The following is a 21,130-nucleotide window of genomic DNA, read 5'->3' on the forward strand; positions in this document are numbered from 1 at the left end:
GGTTCTTTGAGATGATAAAGAAAATTGAAAAACCATTAGCCAGACTCATCAAGAAAAAAAGGGAGGAGACTCAAATCAATAGAATTAGAAATGAAAAAGGAGAAGTAACAACTGACACTGCAGAAATACAAGGGATAATGAGACATTATTGCAAGCAACTGTATGCCCATAAATTGGACAACCTGGAAGAACTGGACAAATTCTTAGAAAGGCACAACCGTCCAAGACTGAACCAGGAAGAAATAGAAGATATAAACAGACCAATCACAAGCACTGAAATTGAGACTGTGATTAAAAATCGTCCAACAAACAGAAGCCCAGGACCAGATGGCTTCACAGGCGAATTCTATCAAACATTTCGAGAAGAGCTAAAACCTATCCTTCTCAAACTCTTCCAAAATATAGCAGAGGGAGAAACACTCCCAAACTCATTCTACGAGGCCACCATCACCCTGATACCAAAACCAGACAAGGATGTCACAAAGAAAGAAAACTACAGGCCAATATCACTGATGAACATAGATGCAAAAATCCTCAACAAAATACTAGCAAACAAAATCCAACAGCACATTAAAAGCATCATACACTATGATTAACTGGGGTTTATCCCAGGAAGGCAAGGATTCTTCAGTATACGCAAATCAATCAATGTGATACACCATATTAACAAACTGAAGGAGAAAAACCATATGATCATCTCAATAGATGAAGGAAAAGCTTTTGACAAAATTCAACACCCATTTATGACAAAAAACTCTCCAGAAAGTGGGCATAGAGGGAATCTATGTCAGCATAATAAAGGCCATATATGGCAAACCCACAGCAAACGGCATTCTCAATGGTGGAAAACTGAAAGCATTTCCTCTAAGATCAGGAACATGACAAGGATATCCACTCTCACCACTATTATTCAACATAGTTTTGGAAGTCCTAGCCACAGCTATCAGAGAAGAAAAGGACAAAAAAGGAATACAAATTGGAAAAGAAGAAGTAAAACTGTCACTGTTTGCAGGTGACATGATACTATACATAGAGAATCCTAAAGATGCCACCAGAAAACTACTAGAGCTAATCAATGAATTTGGTAAAGTTGCAGGATACAAAATTAATGCACAGAAGTCTCTTGCATTCCTATACACTAATGATGAAAAATCTGAAGGAGAAATTAAGGAAACACTCCCATTTACCATCGCAACAAAAAGAATAAAATACCTAGGAATAAACCTACCTAAGGAATCAAAAGACCTGTATGCAAAGAACTGTAAGACACTGATGAACGAAATTAAAGATGATACTAACAGATGGAGAGATATACCATGTTCTTGGATTGGAAGAATCAACATTGTGAAAATGACTCTACTACCCAAAGCAATCTACAGATTCAATGCAGTCCCTATCAAATTACCAGTGGCATTTTTCACAGAACTGGAACGAAAAATTTTGCAATCTGTATGGAAACATGAAAGACCTCAAATAGCAAAAGCAGTCTTGAAAAAAAAAAAACCAAAAACGGGGCTTGAGGAATCAGGCTCCCTTACTTTAGACTACACTACAGGGCTACAGTAATCAAGAGTGTATGGTACTGGCACAAAAACACAAATATAGATAAATGGAACAGGATAGAGAGCCCAGAGATAAACTCACGCACTTATGGTCACCTAATCTATGATAAAGGAGGCCAGAATATACAAAGGAGCAAAGACAGCCTCTTCAATAAGTGGTGCTGGGAAAACTGGACAGCTACATGTAAAAGAATGAAATTAGAACACTCCCTAACACCATACACAAAAATAAAATGGATTTCAGACCTAAATGTAAGGCCAGACGCTATAAAACTCTTAGATATAGGCAGAACACTCTATGACATAAATCACAGCAAGATCCTTTTTGACCCACCTCCTAGGGAAAGGGAAATATAAACAAAAATAAACAAATGGGACCTAATGCAACTTAAAATCTTTTGCACAGCAAAGGAAACCATAAACAAGACCGAAAGACAAGCCTCAGAATGGGAGAAAATATTTGTAAATGAAGCAACTGACAAAGGATTAATCTCCAAAATTTACAAGCAGCTCATGCAGCTCAATATCAAAAAAACCACCCAATCCAAAAATGGGCAGAAGACCTAAATAGACATTTCTCCAAAGAAGATATACAGATTGCCAACAAACACATGAAAGGATGCTCAACATCACTAATTATTAGAGAAATGCAAATCAAAACTACAGTGAGATATCACCTCACACCAGTCAGAATGGCCATCATCAAAAAATCTACAAACAATAAATGCTGGACAGGGTGTGGAGAAAAGGGAACCCTCTTGCACTGTTGGTGGGAACGTAAATTGATACAGCCACTGTGGAGAACAGTATGGAGGTCCTTTAAAAAACTAAGAATAGAACTAGCATATGACCCAGCAGTCCCACTACTGGGCATATACCCTGAGAAAACCATAATTCAGAAAGAGTCATGTACCACAATGTTCATTGCAGCTCTATTTACAATAGCCAGGACATGGAAGCAACATAAGTGTCCATCAACAGATGAATATGGATAAAGAAGATGTGGCACATATATACAATGGAATATTACTCAGCCATAAAAAGAAATGAAATTGAGTTATTTGTAGTGAGGTGGTTGGACCCAGTCTGTCATAGAGTGAAGTAAGTCAGAAAGAGAAAAACAGATACTGTATGCTAACACATATATATTGAATCTTATAAAAAAATGCTTCTGAAGAACCTAGGGGCAGGACAGGAATAAAGACGCAGATGTAGAGGATGGACTTGGGGACACGGGGAGGGAGAAGGGTAAGCTGGGACAAAGTGAGAGAATGGCATGGACATATATACACTACCAAATGTAAAATAGATAGCTAGTGGGAAGCAGCCGCATAGCATAGGGAGATCAGCTCGGTGCTTTGTGACCACCTAGAGGGGTGGGATAGGGAGGGTGGGAGGGAGACGCAAGAGGGAGGAGATATGGGGATATATGTATATGTATAGCTGATTCACTTTGTTATAAAGCAGAAACTGACACACCATTGTAAAGCAATTATACTGCAATAAAGATGTTTTAAAAAAGACAGATGCTGGGGGATTCTGATTGAGTAGGGGCCTGGGAACGTGTGCTTGCAAACAGCTACCCCAGGTAAGTGCCACAGTCTGACAGAGTTGAGGAGTCCTGCCCGATTTATTCTCCCAGGCAATGACAACACATTCCTCATACTGAGCCCTGGCGAGGATCCAGTTTTCAACTAACTCAAAGTGGAGTGTCAGAAAAAGACGCTTTTGGAGGAAAAATAGAAGAAAGAAGTTATTGCCGTTTCCTTTCCTCGTTTCCCTCTCCCTGAGGTGAGAGACACTGACTCTGACAGAAGCCAAATTGTCAAGTGGCAAAATTGGAAGCAGTCTAGCCTCACCCAGGAAACAAAGAAAGAAATAGGAAGGGAAGTGTGTGCTTTTATCAGTCCGTGGGCACCTGGCCGCTCAGACTGATATCGCAGGGGAGGCCCGGGCCTTTTGCAGGGAAGACGGCACTAAGAGCATATGCTCCGGATCGCAGTGGTGGATTTTAGCACAGTCTCCAAGAAAGGGGGCCATCCACAGTCTGAGTTAAGCATCTAAAAGGAGAGTAGCAACTCTGAAGACATGGGTCTAACCTGTGGCCCTTCAGCCATTCATTTTGATGTGGCTCTTTTTTTTTTTTTTTTTTTTGCGGTACGCAGGCCCTTCACCGCTGTGGCCTCCCCCGTTGCGGAGCACAGGCTCCGGACGCGCAGGCTCAGCGGCCACGGCTCACGGGCCCAGCCGCTCCGCGGCATGCGGGATCTTCCCGGACCGGGGCACGAACCCGTGTCCCCTGCATCGGCAGGCGGACTCTCAACCACTGCGCCACCAGGGAAGCCGATGTGGCTCTTTTTAAGCCTACGTTCCTTTTTTGTGATTCTCGAAATCATGACCCGGCACACAATGGCAACTGGGTTTTCGTCTCCGAAAGTGCATGATCAGCGTCAGCAGTGCGGTGATGCAGGGCCCGTATACATCTAGATCATCCTTATGTATATTGCCTCTCGTTTCTTTCTCATTTTCTTATAAAGATGTGGGAGTAGGTATTTATGTTTAAGTTGAACTATACGAAATCTCCATTTTCATACATTAAAAAAGGAGAGAGTATTGGTGATTTCCTATAGCTAACCCTAATCTTTTCTGTATCTTCTTCTCCCCGCCCCCTTCTCTCTCTGTCTCAATCTCTTTCCATGGCTCTATTCTCTTATTTTCTTGCCTTTGCAATCACATGTGTATTACCCAGAATACCAGCTCTGAAGGTCAATAGATAGTACCAGGAAAAATTAAGAAAAAGACGACGTTTCAAATTTCAGTAAGTGTTAATTTGAAAACCCACTGATGCACTTGTATATCTGGAGGGGAGGTTCTGTGTGGTCCAGCCGAAGCAATGACCTGTGAAATTCTTGATCCTGCAGAATGGACCAGTCCTGATGAGAATGTGAATTTGTTTGTGTCACCATTTTTTTTTTTTGCTCAGAAGTGTATTTAATGACTCCAGCTCACCGCCCCTCCCCTGCAACTCCGGCTTTGTCTCCCGTGAGTGGTCAGCAGAGGTTCCCTGAGAGGTTCAGCAGGGCCTCTAGGGACCTTGGGCTTGGAAGGGAAGGGCCATCGCCTACTCCTTGTGGCCTTTGGTAGCTGCCGGGTGGAGGCTGTGGGACGGGGTTCCCAAGCCCAGGGCCTCTGGGTGCTGCACATCTCACAGCCGGGTCAGCTTTGGGGCACTAGTGAAGGTGCAGGAAGGGCAGGGCCAGCCGTGCTGAAGGGCGTTGGGGAGGCTGGAGCCAGCTGGCTGAGGGGCTTGGGGCAGCCCCAGTGACTAAGGAAAAAGGCGGCCTAGTTCCTCATCCATCTTCTGGGGGCGCTGAGGATTGTGTCTTGGGGCTTCTCGGGAGGGCTGAGAGCCCCGGTCCCGCTGGCCCCCATAGAAAGCAAGGCTGTATCCAGGGACACACAGGCACCTCCCGATGACCCAGCACTGCACAGCCGGTGGGAAGCGGAACTCCGAGAATATCTGCTCCTGGAGGGCCCCAGTGGTGCAGTGGGGGTGGACCGGCAGCGAGACATGGGCAGAGGATGCAGGACCTTCAGCTGTGCCGTGTAGTCTGATGGGGCCGGGAGGGAAGCAGGCCTCCTGCGGCTGGATGCTGAGGGCCACATGATGGCTGCCGCGTGGGCTGCCCGCTTCTCATCCCCACCCTCTCTGGCCCGGGTCAGGTGCCCTGCTAGTTCCTCATTCTGTCCTTCCACGGTGGCACCTCGGACCAGGGCTGCCCACCGCTAAGCTTCCTGAGGGTTGGCGAAGTGCACGCTGAGAGGCCCAGGCCCTCCTGGTGGAGGCTGCAGCTCATGCTGGATGGGGCCTCGGACGGTGTAGGAGACTGACTCCCAGGGCCGCTCCAAACTGACCGCCCCGGGCCCCGCGCCAAGCAGCTCCAGCCGGAAGCAACCTGGTCGCTCGTCCGACCCCGCGCCCAGCGGCCTCACCGCGGCAAGCACGGCCAGGAGCACCGCGGCCCAGCCGGGGTCCGAGGCCGCTGCTGCGTCGCCCACCGGCGGCGCCATCTCTGGTCCGGCCCCGGCCCGGCCCTACGAGCCCGCTTCCGTGCCCTCCGGCCGCTCTGTGTCACCATTTTGGCGTGTGAATAGTGCTGCTTTTTTCATTATTTGGGCTTTTACATTCAAGAGGACTTTTCTGGATGTGGGGATATAGTGTTAGCGGGATTGCTAAAAGAGTCGTGACCTTAAGACCAAAAATCTCTGCGTATTACTGACAAATAAAGCAAACCGGGCTGGACAGGCTTTGCCGTATGGTCCCACTGATGATCCAGGTGCCTGGTATCTAGTTTCCCATCAAAGTTTGCCTTCTGAATGAGCTCTCTGGCCCTTGCAGCATCTTTGCAAGCTTCTTTAAGTGGATCCTGTTGACTGTCCTTACCCTGCTTGCCAACCTCACTTTTGTTTCCTGGATCACAAATGGAATTTGTCACCTTCTCATGGATAAATACACCTCAAGTAACAACACCTTTGTTCCTCTGTGCATAACATGCTTTCTTTCTCTTTCATTTTTAAAGATGCAACAGTTTTGAGCAAAGGCAAAGGCTTGTGGAAAGGAGCCATTAGAACAGCGAGGTCACATAGAAGTATGGGAGTTAATAGGGCACAGATCCTTAAGAAGGTGAGCAGAAACATGGCCCGATTTCAATACTTTAGATACGATGTGTGACAAGTGCAAAGAAGAGCAGAAATGTCACTGTCACATTTTCTTCTTGTCAGAATCATTTGGGATTATGGGGATTATAGTCAGAACTGCAGTTTTGAGAACCCTGCAATGTTTTTGATTCATCTTTCCTTTTTGAATCTCATACTATGGAATCATGTCAGTCTTCTACTCAAATCTTATTAGGGTCAATAAATTCAAACCAGTGGTTATTTATTTAGCACATACTTCATGTTCAGTGTGTAGTAGGTGGTGTGAGGGTTGCCACACAAGACATGATTCTGCTCTTGAGGGATTCATAATCAAGTTGAGAAAGCTGAAAATAGCTAAATAAATCAAAGAAAATATATAAATATGTTAAAGTGCTAAAGACAGGTTGCCAGTTTCTTATCCAAAACATTTAGAGCCAGGACTTCAGGTTTCATACATTTTCCCTCATTCTAGAAAGGTAGTATAGTTTGTAGCCTATATAATACATAACAATTCTAATGGTGTAGGGCCACAGCACCCAATAACCAAACTATACATATAATAAAGAGATATAAAGTAAAAACAATAAATAATAAATGAAGACTGTTAATAGACCAGGTTTGTTGCCAAACGAATTTAAACCAAACCTAAAAGAAAAAGTTGTGTTTTCTGAAATGTTTGGGTTTCAGGACTGTGGAAAGGGACGCTGAACCTGTATCATGGGTATTGACTAATATAGGGAAAGGAAGTGAATATTTATGGTGTAGGTAGAAACTTTCCAATTTTTTTTCAGCCGCAGCATCTGAGATTCAAACCAAGGAGTAATTTGTTCACATGTGTACAATTCAGCATCATCTGGAAACTCGTAAGACATACAGATTTCACACCCCATCCCACACATACTGAATCAAAACCTTTGGGCTGGGCCGCAAGTAATCTGTGTTTTAACAAGCCTTCCAGGTGATTTTGATGCAAGTTAAAATTTTGAGAACCACTGACGTAGCAAGTACCTGACAGAGAACCCGGATTCAAACTCAGGTGTTTCTGATTTAAAACGCCATCTTTCTTTTTTGATGCTGTTTTCCTCGCTCTCAAAGTAGAAAAAAGCGAGAGATTGATGTGAGCTCAGACGGAAGAGCGACTTCAAAGAAGGTAAGTTGAAACATGCTTCGCTTTAATCTAATAGATAAGAGCAAAATAATTTTGTAATGTACATCCCTAGAATATCAGTCTGTTCCTTAATTATATCAGGAAGAAAAATAAGCATTGATAATGCCCTGTTTTATTTTCTCCACGTTATTATCTCAAAGATGGTATAATATATCTTGTAATTTCTTTAAGATCAAGGTAGTAACTTAGCTTAATTGTGAAAATTAGGACTTAGGAACTTTGTAAGGAAAAGAGGTTCTCAGATAGTCCTAAGATGGTTATTGACCTATTATTTGGTATCTTTGGTATAAGCATGTTTCACTGGTAAGATGATGTGTCTTGCTTTTCTACTTTCAACATAATTCTTAGTGTGCAAGTTGACAAACATAAGAAAAAATCCAATTGAAGACCATTAAAACATACCTTTGCAGGTAAATGACGGTTATTTGTGTGGTCCCAGCTCTACTTAGAGGGCAAGAGATTTGAACTCAAAGGGCGAGTTTAGGGCACAGATTGCTCCTTAGTAACTGACAGAGGGGATGACTTATTTCTGAAAGTGAATAGGTAGACATTAATATGGATGTGCTTAGAATGAGACCTAGCAAAACTCAAGTCTAATACACCCTTAGGCTGTGTCTTAATAACTTAATGTCATATTGATCTCTTTCGGAAAGAGATCAATTTGCAAAAACAAAATGGCAGAAAGTGCTACCAAAATCACCAGTTATGAGTTCTCTTTTTACCGTCGTGAGTAAAGCTTTTTTTTAAGGGATGAAGTGGATGTAAAACCCAGTATCTTCCAATAGCAATTAATCATATCAATTTAGGGCAGCTGTTCCAGTTTTCTTTTGCTGCATAACCAATCACCCCAAGCCTTAGTAGCTTAATAGAGTAACAACAATAACACCAGTAATTATGCTCACAGCTCTGCAGTTTGGGCAGGGCTCAGTGGGGACAGCGTTTCTCTGTTCCACTCAGTGACTGATGGGACAGCTTGAAGGCGTTGGGCTGGAATAATCTGAAGGCATTCTCACAGGTCTGGCTGTTGGCTTAGCTCTTAGCTGGGGCTTTCATCTGAAACGTATACTTGTGACTTCTTCATGTGGCCTGGTCTTCCTCACCAAATGGTGGCTGGGTTCCAAGGGTGAGTAGAGAGAGAGCCACGTAGAACCTGCAACACCTTTTATGACCTAGATTCAGAAGTCATGCAGTGTCTCTTCTATTTATTTTAGTTGTAATAAAGTCCTGCCCAGGACTTTAAAGTCCCCAGTTGAAGGGGAGGGTAAATAGAATGCATCTCTTGATAAGGGAGTGTCAAGGTTCTGGAAGAGCGAGTGGGGCCATTGTTGGAAAAGACAGTCACGGGAGCTTAAGATTTACACCTCTGATTTTTTTTATTGTTGCTTTTTAACTTTTTTATTTTGAAGTAATTTCAGGCTTACAGAGAAGTTGCAAAAATAGCACAGAGTTCCCATATACCCTTCACCCCATTTCCCCTCATGTTACATCTTGTCAAACTATAGAGTAACTATGAAAACTGAGAAATTAAACTTGTCACAGTGCTATTAGCTAAACTAAAGAATTTATTTGGATTTCACCGTGTTTTCCCCCTAACATCCTTTTGCTGTTCTGGGAGGTGACACACGGTTCCATATTGCATTTAGTTGTGTGTCCTTGGTCTCCTTCAATCTGACATTTCCACAGTGTTTTCTTGTCTTGTATGACTTGACACTTTCGAAGAGTACTGGTGAGTCATTTTGTAGCAGGTCCCTCAGTTTGGGTTTGTTTGATGTTTTCTCATTCGATTGAAGCTATGCGTTCTCAGGAAGGAGGACACAGAGGTGATGTGCCCTTTTCAGTACAGCATGTCACAGGGTACATGGTGCTCACATGTATTATACTGGTGATGTTAATCTTGATCACTTGGCTAATCTGTCAGGTGGCATCTACCTGTATTCTTGACTATAAACTTACTATTTTTCTTTTTGTAATTATTAAATATTTTGGAGAGATACTTTTATTAAATAAATTTATTTATTTATATTTTATTTTTGGCTGCATTGGGTCTTCGTTGCTGTGTGTGGGCTTTCTCTAGTGTCGAGTGGGGGCTACTCTTCATCGTGGTGCGCGGGCTTCTCATTGTGGTGGCTTCTCTTGTGGAGCACGGGCTCTAGGCGCGTGGGCTTCATTAGTTGTGTCACGCAGGCTCAGTGGTTGTGGCTCGCGGGCTCTAGAGTGTAGGCTCAGTAGTCGTGGCACATGGGCTTAGTTGCTCCGTGGCATGTGGGATCTTCCCAGACCAGGGCTCAAACCCGTGTCCCCTGCGTTGGCAGGCGGATTCTTAACCACTGCGCCACCAGGGAAGTCCTTGGAGGGATGCTTTGAGACTAAGCAAATATCTTGTTTCTACTTAGAACTTTTGGAAACTAATTTTAGCATCCATTGGTGGATCTTGCCTGCAGCAATTACTAATGTGGTGTTGTAATGTTTATTTTTTATTATCTTCATTCCTCTGTATTATTTAATTAGAATTCTTCTCTATGAGAGAGCTGTCCCTTCTCCCCTGTTTAGTGTTTTATTCAGTTGTTTTGATCAGCATGGACTCATAAATATTTATTCTTAGGATTATATTCCAATACTATATTTATTTTCTTGTTCATGTTTTTCCAACTTTGGCCATTGGGAGCTCTTTCAGGTTGGCTCCTATGCCATTTCAACATGACTGCATCCTTTTTTTTTTCTAATTTTTTGGAGCACTTCTTTACTTTCTGGTACAAAAACATGCTCTAGGTTCATCTTGTATTTTCCTTGCTAAAGCCCTGGAATCAAGTTCTTCAAAGAGCCCTGGTTCCTTTCATTGGAGAATGGTATTTAGAAACCAGGATTTGGGTGTTTAGATGTAAACGTTGCGACTGGGGTGTCCTGCATATACACGTTCCTTTTAATTGTTGGGTGGTATTCCATTGTATGAACGTACCACGGTTTTTCCATTCAGCAGTTGAAGGACATCTGGCTTTTCAAGTTTTGGTGATTATGCAAAAAGCTGCTATAAACGTTTACGTATAGGTTTTGTGTGAACATAAATTTTCATTTCTTTCAGGTAGATACGTAGGACTGTGATTGCAGGTACATAGGGTTGGTGTATGTTTAACTTTGTCAGAAACTGTCGGACTACCTTCCAAACTGGCTCTACAGTTTTGCATTCCCACCAGCAACGTATGAGTTCTGGTTGCTCTGCATCCTTGCCACCGCCATTTGGTTGTTCTGTGACTTCAGATGTCTGATAGGTTTGGAGAAAGTCATAAAAATTGAAGTTATTTTGGTTATTTTTTCATTATCTGCATAAGAACAATACTCCTTTTCACTCCCTACATCACAAATGGGAGTCAGAAGTAGAAGAGCTTTGATTTGAAAGTTGAAAGAGGTAACATAAGTTTAACTGGGAAATTAAGGTCAAAACATTGTACTTCTATTATTTTGGGATAAATAGAGCTTCACTGAATAGAAACATTATGTACTGGGAGGTCATGGCGATAGACACATTATTTTCTTCTAGTGGTCTCCTTCAAATTTTTCATGCCAAGTGACTGGCTCCCTTCTGGGTGTTGCCAGAGACCTCTCTGCCCTTCCGTCTTCTCTGCCGGTATCACACTACTTTGCTGTTATTAATTAATCGCAGGTTGTATATCTGAACGCTTATGGGGTCAGAGAGATTACATAAATAGGCTAACCTTACTGGATATGATACAGTAGAAAGAGTAGGTCAGGGGCTAAACTTGGGAGTGCATACCCTGCTTTAAGGTAATTCAAGTGAAAATTCGTTATGTGCCTCTGTGTGTATCTATCTCCTAACAAATAAAACCGCTCAGGGCACCAGCTTATGGTCCCTGATTCATTCTGTGTGGTTTGGCTGTAGGTTCTGCAAGGAGCAGTTGGCATGGTGCCAGCAGCACTACCTAGTAACTGTTCAACAGATACTGAATGAATGACTGATCACAAAATGTGGCAGGAAATCCAGAGCATTATTGATTACATTGAAGTAGACGTTTCTTTCCATGTACATTCAGAACGCCAATGGTTTTTATAGATCTTACAGAACTTCTTGCCCCATCACAAGTTTTGTCAAGATCTCTATGTCTGCATGTCATAAGGAACTAAAAATAATGAAAGGACTAGGCTCAGTTTTCTATAGCAACACATGGGATATTTTTACACCAGTTACTGAATTAAATGATGACATAGGAGGATTGATTTATTGATTTTTGCCATGTAAAATAGCTACTTTGGGCAGCAAGAAATTTCTTTAAGATGAAAAATTCCTGGGACTTCCCTGGTGGCACAGTGGATAAGACTCCATGCTCCCAACGCAGGGGGCCCAGGTTCGATCCCTGGCCAGGGAACTAGATCCCCCATGCATGCGGCAATTAAGAGTTCACATGCCACAACTATGGAGCCCACCTGCTGCAACTAAGACACAGTGCAACCAAATAAATAAATATTTTAAAAAATGAGAAATCTTTAAAAAAAAGATTAAAAATTCCCTAAGCACCGCTCATCTCCACCTGTATCATCTGACAACTCTTTCAGGCTGTGCAAGTATTTAATGGGGATATTTCAGAGAATTGAAAGCAATAGAATGAATGTTTTTTTTTTAAACATCTTTATTGGGGTATGATTGCTTTACAATGGTGTATTAGTTTCTGCTTTATAACAAAGTGAATCAGTTATACATATACATATGTTCCCATATGTCTTCCCTCTTGCGTCTCCCTCCCTTAGAATGAATGTTTTAATCTGACATTCATTCTAGAGGGGCATTCTGGGGTTTTAGATTAAGATCAATACTATGAGGTACGTGTGGAAGTGACAAGGCAGAGTCTAAGAACTGCCCTGGAGTCTAAACTGAGTGAGTGTTTTTAAGAAAAACTGAAGGGACAGTGAGAGGTTTTTTTGTTTTTTGTTTTACTTCTCAGTTGTCATTTAGTCTCCAAAGGGTTGAGGAACTTTTCTTGAGGTAGAGTGGGGGCAAAAGGAAAGTTATAGGTTAGGAGATAAAATGCCTTTTGGGCACAGGAAAGATTGTGGTAATGGAGATGGCAGGTCTCAAGGTGGGAAGGATACATTTATGCAGAAGAAAGAACTCAACTCTAACAAAGGATTCCCTGGGGCAGGTAAGACACAAGAATAAATTAGGTACAAAGCAGAAGAATCCCTGAAAGATTATAATATGAATGTAACCGGTCGTTTTCTCTGAGTCAGACATTCCATATCCACTTAGCTCACGGTCACCTACAACCAACACGACATTGGCCGAGTTTACATTTGTCAGTCAACACCATGTGTTTTCCACCGCTCTTGCTGTTACTTAAAAAAAAAAAGACATCTTGTTCATGCTTATGATTACCCTACTATCTATACTTCTTTTGTCTGGCTCACTTTTTAACGTACGAAAAAAACTGGTCTGCAGTAAAAATTATCTGAGCCAGTTTGAACCAGTATTTCAAATACCACACATCCACACCACCAAAGCATTCTCTGTTCATTGATGTAATTAATATATTTTTATGCCAAGTTAATTTGAAATTTTGCTTCAATTTTCCCTTCATGTGATTAAATACTTAAGCATTAGGTCTCAAAGGCCAATTTACATAGATAATGAAGGACCTAATTCACTCTATCTATGTTGGCCCCTCCTTCTATTGTGGAAGTAAATGTTGTAATATATATGCATCTCACATTGCAAGTCCTTTACCTTTTCTACCCTTAGAAGTAGTAATACTGAACTATTGGGTTGGCCAAAAAGTTCCTTCAGGTTCTTTCATAAGATGTTGCAGAAAAACCTGAAGGAACTTTTTGGCCAACCCAATATTAAAGAGTCTTGGCTTTCATGGGTACATTGCTGCCACATTTTATCAGTTCACAGAGGAAGAAATAATGGATGTCATGTGAAAAGGCAGTATTTGGGAGGATGGTATTTATAAATGACAATGGCTGAAAGGCTGATGTGTTGATCAGACTTCTGTGGCTTTGAAAATAATGGAGTGCTCCCTTGTGCATGGCTGTCACTGTGTAGTCCAGGGCATAAATCCATAGCATTTAAGATGACAAGACCTTGTATTTACATAGAGACTTTCTCCAAGGAATTCACATCACTCCTTAGGAATGGCTCCATTAATTCTTATAGCTTTGGGAACTAGAGTGGGAAGATACATCTTTATGACCGGCTGTCATAAATGAAGGAACCATGCCTGAGATAGGTTTGTAACTTTCTCAAGGTCACTCTAGCCAAACTGAATTGCTAGAAGTGTGGAAACGCAGAGTAATATCAATTTCCCATGGTGGGGAAGGACTTTATGGGTCGCTTGGGGTAGAGAAGGAACATGGCCTTTCAGCAACTGTCTTTCATCATTTTTACCCCCCTTTGTAATCTGTGACTGAAGACTATTATCTGTATAATGGTTAGTGTTTCCCAAACCATGATCTTCTGAACACTAGGCTATGCAAGACATCAATAGGTCTTCATTGAAAAAATAAAACATGGCTTCCATAGCCAAATATGTTTGAGAACAGCTTCATCTTATACTTCCTTTTTGCTGATTCATAATTCCTATTAGTGCAGTAAGAGCTCCGAGAAGTCCTGTAGTGAAGAAAATTACTAACTTTGTTTAAGCCACAGTTTTCCAGACTTATTGGACCATGGAAGTAAAGTTTCTTTTATAATAACACCTCTTAAAGACTTACGGAACCGTCTTTCAATGGATTGCATTTTGAGGAAATAGGTTTCTTAGATAAAGGCTCTGGTGAATAAATACTTCTCTAAAATGTTTTTATTCTTTTATCTTTCCAGGCCCACAGCCTATGTGGAGCCCTCATTCACAGATGACCTGGGTGATGTTTGAGCCTTAGAGATGCAGGAGATATTCTCAGTGTTGCTAGATAAGGCTCCATGGAAGGAATGGGATGGTGCTGAAAAATGATCTGGGAACAATAACATAGCCTTTGCTCCAATCTCCTTGCAATTCCTGCCTAGTTCTACTTATTCCACACACTGATCTTGGGCCATTTGCCTGGAATGGTGTCGCAGTGCCCTGTGTGCTGGGCACTGAGGGGATGAACAGTCACCAGGACCCAAGGAGAAATCAAGAACCAATTGGACAAGAAGTAGGAGTAGTCTATCACTGAGGTACAGAATAGGACATGGCTTCTCAGGGTAGAGATAGTAGAGGCAGTGGTGACATCACGAAGTGGGGAAACATGGAATATCACATTCTAACAGAACAGGAAGAGCCTTATGTAGACCGAATCTTGATAAGTAGGCATGTGGCGTCCCAGAACAGGTTTCAGGGCTAGGGCAGGGTCCAAGACGAGGTCCCACCAAGAGTTTTTGTTCAGGTAGCTCTTGCACATTGGTTAGGGAAATCCCTATTAGAATATTTTAGTTACTCTCCTACGGGATGTGATCAAAAATGCCGCCCTGTGAGTTGCTAACTAAAAACCATTTGGAAAACAGGTATTTGTCAATATGGAGACTGATAGCCAGGGGAAACTGTTACTTTTGTAAGGATAAAAAAAAATACTGTGTCAAGATGATCAGCTGCCTTAAAAAAAAGACAGGGTGAGAATGCATAGCTATTGGGCCACGTTCAGATGCTAATTTTCCTTCCCTTATTCCCCCTAGCCAGCCAATGCTGTCCTCCCTGCCGCCACAGTCATCTTGTCACTGTTGTGATCAAGCAGGGCAGGAGCTCTTATTCCTCAAATGTCATTTGAATTAGTAAGAGTGAGGTGCCTGGAGGGTAGCATTGAAAAGTGGCAGGAGGTGGGGGGACGAGGAGGGTAAGTGGGACCAGTTACAAAGGACTTTGGCTGTCATAATGGAGTTATATATCATGTCAAGGAGTTTGGACCGTGTTGTCTGGAAATGAGGAGAATGCAGAGTTTTGAAGTTGGGTTGTGCCACGATTGAATGTTACCAACCTACTCAGGTGTTTACCAGCCCTCTTACTGCCGCCGACTGAAGGCCCCTCTCCTCTGGGAAACCGTCTACACCATAGAGACCCTGAAGTAAAGGAGGTGTGTAATCCTATTTAGTGTGTCTTAGGTCATGTTTAAACACGGTAAGTAAATGGGATGACTGTATGTATTTTCTCTGATTATTACAAAAATAGCAACCAAGAGATAGGTTTTTATTGTTGTAATCAATTATAAAGAACAATTATAATAAGCAAAAGCAGGGAATTTAATAGTAGGCTATCCAGAAAGTTCATCGGGTTTACGTGAGAGTAGGTTTTCTTAAGAGCGGAGAGACCATTCTCCTCTGAGCATCTGGTTGGGACTTCCCTGGTGGCCAGTGGTTAGGATTCGGTGCTTTCACTGTTAAGGGCATGGATTCAATCCCTGGTCGGGGATCTAAGATCCTGCAAGCCGCCTGGCGCCGTCAAAAAAACCCCGAAACAACAACAAAACGTGCAAGGCTCTTATTAAGAGAAATGCCCATGAAAGAAAATGGAGAGGGAGCTGGGCAAGCCTCAGCGAGCTGTCACACCACAGCGCAGGGGTGACCAGGACGGAAGGGCGTGGGGTGAGAGGGTGGGTGGAAGCATCCTAGGCCTTGGTGCAGTCACAGACAGGCTTGGCAAGGTCGCCAGGGTGTCCTCCAGCCAGCACTGGCCATCAGAGGTATTCCCTGTCTCCTAGCAGCGGGCTGCCCTTAGTTAGTGCCCTTGCGGCACTCAGTCATTGGCTTGGAGCAGCCTGTGGGAGACGTAGCCCCACACAAATGCACCAGTGGCTTTCAGGGCACAGCAGCGGCGCCCAGGCCCCCAGTAAGTCTGGGGAGTGCATTCTGTCGGCTGCAGTAATGTGCAGATTCAAACCTCTGTTTGCTTACTGCGTTCCGTGCTGCAGAGGGAGGGCTTCACAGAGTGAAAGCGGTTTCACGAAAAGGGAAGGCGGGCCTTTTGTGGGTCGAAACGGGAGGGTGAGGGCACGTCAGAGATGGTCCCATTGGGTACATCTGAACATGCCACCTGCCTGCTGAAAAAGATGAGGCAGATTTGCAGCTGGTTTTACTATATATTCTTCTGCGAATTCCATGGCATCTAATGCCTTCCTGATTAAAAAGAAAAATGATATTACAGAGGGGGGAAGAGGTAAAATGTTATTTTCAATTTCTAGGTAAAGCTGTCAGGCTCAGGAAGTTTCTGACACTTCATTATAGGTAGAAGCGCCTTGTTTAGTCTCTTTACATTTTCTACTCAAGATAACTTTTGGATTGATGGAATTGCTCTAAAATAATGCTCCCATCAGATCAGAGGCAAAAACAATTAGAAGATACCTTTGTTTGAAATGAGTATGACTGCATAAAATGTATTCATGAAACACAGTGCATAATCTTGATGTCTTGATAGGTTGCCTGCTCTAGAGAGCATAGGGACCTCTTGTAGCATCTATTGAGAAAACAAAGAAATCCCGTCAAGGTGACATCTGCTTCTTCCGTGGAACATGTTAGGAGTTGTGAGGTTTTGAATATGATGCAGTTAGCAGCATCGTGTACTTAATCAGCTGGCAAAGAGGAATGTTTGTCTTCTTTCTTGGGCATCTGTGGATTCTAGAAGGCAGCTCACATTTGGCTTTACCTGAAAATCAGCAGGACGTTTAGTTTGAAGACGCCGACTGAACTTGCAGTCCCCAACCCAGCGTATCTGAGCGTACTGTTGGCCGTGTGACAGTGAACTGTGGTGAGATGGGGCCGGGGATGGTGTCACAGTTAACTATGGCCACAGTAATAATGCTGCACAGCAAACACCCACAGAATCTCAGCAAACCCAAAATGGGTGTTCGGTTCACACATCTAGGGGTTGACTGAGATTGCCTAGTCTAAGCTGGGTTTAACCGGGGCAATTTGGTTTTGCTCTGTGTCTCTCTCATCTTCCTACTGGGATCAGTGAGCCGGCCTGAGCATGTTGTTCTCGTGATGGTAAAAAGACAAAAGAGCAAGTATGAACGCACAAGTTATATTAAGGCTTAGGCTTGGAACCGGCACACTATCACTTCTGCCTCATTTTATTGGCCAAAGCAAGTCACGTGGCCAAAATGACAGGAAAGGTACCGAGAAGTATATTCTGCCCAGGATGAGGCCACGGCAAGGGTATCGATGCAGAAAGTTGTCATGAAATGGGGCCCAAATAGGCAATCTACCACAGGGAGAGACTAGCCCCATCTTCTTTGATCTTCTGTTTAATCTAGGCTTCCCAGGAAAACCCTGGCGGACTCAGCCCAAGCAAGGCGCAAGGTCTTGACTCTCCTTCTGTGGCAGGGGCTGGGAGCCATTCACTAACATCCATTGCCACTTCATCTTGGGTTGTTGGTCTTTTTGCTGTTGAGTTGTAAAAGTTCTTTATATATTCTGGAGACTAGACTCTTACCGGATACATGATGTGCAAATATTTTGTACCATTCTGTGGGTTGTCTTTTCACTTTCTTGATGGTTTCCTTTAAACAAAAGTTTTAAATTTTCAAGTGCGATTTATCTACTTTTTCTTTTGTTACTTGTGCTTTTCGTGTCTTATCTAAGAATCCTTTGCTAAGTCCAAGGTCATGAAGATTTATCCCTGTGCTTTTCTAAGAGTTTTATAGTTTTAGCTCTTACAGTTAGGTCTTTGGTCTATTTTGAGTGGGTTTTTATACATGGTATGAAATAGGGGTCCAACTTCATTCTTTTGTGTGTGGATACCCAGTTATCCCAGCATCATTTGTTGAAGAGACTCTTCTTTGAGAACCACAGATCCAGATAAGAAATTTTCACAGCTGTGGTCATTCAGGCAGACTCGGGCATAAAGCTTTGTGGCTTGCTTGGTACCAGGGTGAAAAAGAGAAGGCAGGGCCAGAGTTGGGGTGGGGAGGGTGGGACTGAAATTGACATGGAGGTTGGCCTCTTGGAGATGTTATATCACTCTAGGAACACTGCCAAAGGAATGTTATAATCTCAGCCCGACTTCTGGAAGTGTCAATACCAGTGAATTCATAGACATGCAGAGACCTAGTAGTTAGGGATCCAGATGGCTGTTGAAGACTTGGCAGTTACATATTACCCTATTTATTAGATATCTACTGGTATGCAGTGGAACCACACTCAGGGGCCAGTCCTGGAGAAGAGGCTCACCCAGGCTGAAACTAGGCAAAGTGTGGTAGATTGATGACGAAAATAGCTGCAGTTTTTCACCCCTCCTTTTATCTAGGCTTTTTGCATTGTGACTCCGTGGCTCATTCCATCAAGAGATGGAGGTAATTTCCCACACTTTAATCTGGGCTGGCCTCTTGATTCTTTTTGGCCAACGGAATGTAACAGACGTGACTGTATGTCATCACGGAGCCTAGGTATCAATATGTTTCGTGGACTTCTCCTCTCTGTCTGGGAGCCTTACCTAGCTTCCATGAGAACAAGCCCTGACTGGAGGATGAGAGACCTCGTGGAGGCGATCTCAGGCAATCTAGAGCCGCCTAGTCCACCCACAGCTGAGCAAGCTTCCATGAGGGAGCGCAGCTGAGACCAGAGGCCTCATCCAGCTGAGCCTAGCCAAAGTTGTCAATCTCCAGAATCTTGGTGTAAACAAATGGTTGTTATTTTAAGCCACTGGATTTTGGAGATGGTTTATTACACAGCAACAAGTAATAATACATAGGGCATTGAGGTCCTGCTGAGTGGGCTGTAGACCAGGATAGGTTTTCTCAGGACCAGGGCTAAGGTAAAGCAGGGGAGGTGCCCAGGGTGCCAAGTTCAAGGAGGCATTAACTCTGAGGTGCAGACCCTGTGTTTTTCCTGGCCTGGGTCTTCTTTTCGAGACTGGGAGGTGTTGAGAGTGAGAGCTAAGGAAGGCGATTAAAGCAGACTGGGTCACTAGGGAAATAAGAGTGATGGCAGGGAAGCTGTGGATCAGGGTACAGGTGTGCTGAGAGATCCTCCTGGCTCTGGGCTGGTGAGGAAGACATAAGATATCAAGTATGGTTGGTGGTCAAGGAAATCCCAGTTGCAGCACAGAAGCCCAGCTATTGCGTCTGGGCCAGTGGACCCCAAACCTGCGTATGTGGCAGAAACTAGGAGGGGCTTTGGTCTGGGCTGTTAGCTCAGTTCCTAAGCCATGGAGCACAAGGAAGGACATGGGAAGGGGGCCAGGCTGTTGTCAGCTGTGTGCATGGTCCTTGGCCTCTTGCTCCTTTGACTTGTTAGAACAAAATGGTTAAAATTCAAGAAATAATGGGCCACTTTTAGGAAGGAGCTGCCTTGCAGAACATACTTCAGAACAATTTTCATGATAAGCAGTAAGATTCTTTGCTTCAATTGCAGCTGCCACAACTTACACATTGCACTGAGTAGCGATAAGCAAGTTTAGTAGTGACAGGGACAGGTCATAGACATGCTGGCAAAACCTGGGTCAGACCAACAGATAATTTCTAAGCTCTCACATCATCACCATCTTTATAGTAATAAATGGCAACGATGATGGCTCTTTAGATTTGGGGAGGGGAGTTGCCCAGAGAGTGAAGTGGAAAAGTAATGAGGGTATGCGTTCCTCGGGCTAATATGTGAACAGTTTTGAAGATATGGTCTACATTGTAAAACAGTGACTGAGGCCTCTAGGATAATAAAGACATGCTGGAGACAAGCTTTCAGTTCTTAGCTTGTCAGTCTTTGTGGAATATCCTCGTCTCTCTGTAAATTGGGAACCAAGACTTTCCAGGCTTGGGTAGTTAACGAGGGTAGAGGAGGGGCCCTTGGGTAGCCCCACGGTTACAGTTCCAGAAGCTTTGCTTCTCACTCACCAAAGGTACAACACCTACTTCTCCATCCTCTGGTATTACCTCGTCCAGGCTGGGACTGTCCCAGCCCGCAGTTGACCATTCCCCTGCTGGTTCACCATTTAATAGTCCTCAGTCTTCCCTCTTGCCCTTGGTTTCATTGTAAATGGAGGCCCTTAATCTAGTTATACAATCACCCCTTGTCCTCCTCCTTGAAACTGCAGCCGTGCAGGTGCTCTTAATTATAACTACTGCTCTGGGACCCAGGACCTAGAGGTGGCTTGGCCATTGCACTTTCACTCTTACTGGGAAACCACTCTTTGTTTTTTTAAATTTTTTTATTGAAGTATAGTTGATTTACAATGGTGTGCCAATCTCTGCTGTACAGCAAAGTGACTCAGTTATACTCATATAGACATTCTTTTTTCAATATTCTTTTCCATTATGGTTTATCCCAGGAGATTGGATATAGTTCTGTGTGCTATAGAGTAGGACCTTGTTGTTCATCCATCCTATATGTAATAGTTTACATCTGCTAATCCCAACCTCCCAATCCTTCCCTCTCCCTCCCCCCACCCCTTGGCAATCACAAGTCTGACCTCTCTGTCTGTGAATCTATTTCTCTTTTGTAGATGAGTTCATTTGTGCCATCTCTTAGATTCCACATGTAAGTGATATCATACGGTATTTGTCTTTCTCTTTCTGACTTACTTCACTCAGTATGATAATCTCTAGTTGCATCCATGTTGCTGCAAATGGCATGATTTCATTCTTTTTTATGGCTGAGTAACATTCCATTGAATATATGCACCACGTCTTCTTTATCCATTTATCTGTAGATGGACATTTAGGTGGTTTCTATGTTTCGGTTCTTGTGAATAGTGCTGCTATGAACATAAGGGTGCCTGTATCTTTTTGAATTATA

At 43.2% G+C, this 21,130-nt stretch overlaps 1 pseudogene; it reads right to left on the reverse strand.

Moving 5' to 3' along the window:
- Window positions 1-4,612: 4,612 nt before the first annotated feature.
- On the reverse strand, window positions 4,613-5,633 carry LOC116747563 (annotated as a pseudogene).
- Window positions 5,634-21,130: the final 15,497 nt, after the last annotated feature.

This window comes from Phocoena sinus, chromosome X (assembly GCF_008692025.1).
Source record: "Phocoena sinus isolate mPhoSin1 chromosome X, mPhoSin1.pri, whole genome shotgun sequence".
Lineage (NCBI taxonomy): Eukaryota > Metazoa > Chordata > Mammalia > Artiodactyla > Phocoenidae > Phocoena > Phocoena sinus.